At 45.4% G+C, this 2,117-nt stretch overlaps 1 non-coding gene across 1 annotated transcript; it reads left to right on the forward strand.

Moving 5' to 3' along the window:
• Nucleotides 1–1,475: 1,475 nt before the first annotated feature.
• On the forward strand, nt 1,476–1,557 carry TRNAS-UGA. The gene has a single exon. It is a non-coding gene; the product is annotated as a tRNA-Ser (tRNA).
• The last annotated feature ends 560 nt before the right edge of the window (nt 1,558–2,117 follow it).

The following is a 2,117-nucleotide window of genomic DNA, read 5'->3' on the forward strand; positions in this document are numbered from 1 at the left end:
TACATGGTGCCCTATTGGGGGAGGATTTGCGCAGACCCAACCGCTATGGGCATCTACTGTGATGTGTAGTATCCTCAAGACAGGAGAACATGGATCACAGACTATGTGCTGTGGCAGGGATAGCCACTCGATGGTGTAAAATATGCCTCTAGGTGATTCGTTCATGTTAACTAATGTTGCCAAAATGGGCATGTCTGGTTCCTGGTGATAAGTGGTTGAGGACCCAGCCTACTTTGACCAACACCAGGGACCCTAGCTAATAGTGGGAGAGTTATATGTGCCCCTAATGGCCAGTGCGTGCCCGCCATAAAACCCAGCAGCCCAGGGTTAATAAGCTACTGGCCCACCAGTGTCTAGTTGCCCAGCCTAGGTTACCTGGGATAGCTCTGTTGAATGAAAGCTGCATGTAAAACCAACCAACCTGCCAGACATGAACTGAGAATTGCTATGCTTAATGTAGGTTCACTGACAGGACACAGCTTGGAAGTAGATGACCTGATGATATAGAGGAGGCTGGACATCCTATGTATCCAAGAGATGAGATGGAAGGGCAGTGAAGCAAACCACTTGGCTTGGGATCCAGACTCCACTACTCAGGAGGGTTACAGGCTAGAAATGGTGTAGGAATTATGGTGAGAGAGAGGCTTCAGAAGGCAGTGAGGGATATCATAAGAATTAATGACAGACTCATAGCAATCAGACTCCAGTGTAATGATAGGGGAGTATTCATAATTTCAGCCGATGACCCACAGCAGGGTTGTGATAGTGAGGAAAAGAGGACCTACTAGATAAAGCAGGACAACATGAATTGGTGTTGATAATGGGCGACTTGAATGCACATATTGGGGCACACAGAACAGAATATGAGGAATGCCTGGGTCCACATGGGTGGGGCAACAGGAATAAAAAAGAAGGCATTCTAGACTTCTGTCTGGCAAATGGCTTGATAGTAGCCAACACATAGTTCAGAAAGAGAGACAGTCACAAGAGTAGCCAATATGCAACTCAGGTAGACATCCTCTTAGTAAGGAAAAAGCACTTGGGTAGAATCCATGATTGCAAAGTCATCCCCAGTGAAACAATCGGCACACAACATAAACCACTAGTTGCTACAATCAGCTGCAAATGGTGGTCAGAGAAGGCTTTAAGGTCAACAGAGACCAGGCTGAAGACCATCATTTAGTCTTCTTGGGTAGGAGTCTATCAGCATGGCACATCTTGACTTGGCAATATTTGTCCACTCTTCCTTGCAAAAGCACTCCAAATCTGTCAGATTTGAGGGTATCTTTTGTGCATAGCCTTCTTCAGGTGGCCCCACAGATTTTCTATTGGATTTAGGAAAGGGGCCTGACTGGGACATTCCAAAACTTTAATTTTCTTCTGGTGAAGCCATTCTGTTTTTGATTTAGATGTATGCTTGGGGTCACTGTCATGCTGAAAGGTGAAATTCTTCTTCATCTTCAGCTTTGGGTGTTGTAATCATGGCCGAGTGGTTAAGGCGATGGACTTGAAATCCACTGGCAGTTCCCCGCACAGGTTTGAATCCTGTCGATTACATTGGTGTTGTTTGGGCTGGGAGGGTGGCCTAATGGTTAAGGTGTTTGCCTTACAAACATAAGGTGCAGGGTTTGCGTCTCACAAGGGATAATTAATTGGCTAGGCTTAAAATGTCTTGCAAGGGCAGTTAGCCCAGTACTAATCTATGAACCTTTCTAGCAGACACCTGAAGGTTTTGGCCAAAAGTGACTGGTATTTGGAACTGTTCACAATTCCCTCCACCTTGATTAAAGACCCAGTTCCAGCTGAAGAAAAGAAACTCCAAAGCATGATACTGCCACCACCATGTTTCACTGTGGGGCTGGTGTGGTTTTGGTGATGCAAAGTGTTGCTTTTGCGCCAAACATACCTTTTGGAATTGTGGCCAAAAAGTTCAACCTTGGTCTCATCAGACCACAACACATTTTCTCACATGCTTTTGGGAGACTTGATGTATTGTTCTGCAAATTTTAGCCAGGCCTGGATGTTTTTCTGTGTAAGAAAAGGCTTCTGTCTTGCAACTCTACCCCATAGTCCAGACATATGGAGAATACGGGAGATTGTTGTCACATGTAGTGCAC

The sequence above is a fragment of the Protopterus annectens genome, chromosome 12.part0 (genome assembly GCF_019279795.1).
Source record: "Protopterus annectens isolate FY-2018-M chromosome 12.part0, PAN1.0, whole genome shotgun sequence".
Lineage (NCBI taxonomy): Eukaryota > Metazoa > Chordata > Ceratodontiformes > Protopteridae > Protopterus > Protopterus annectens.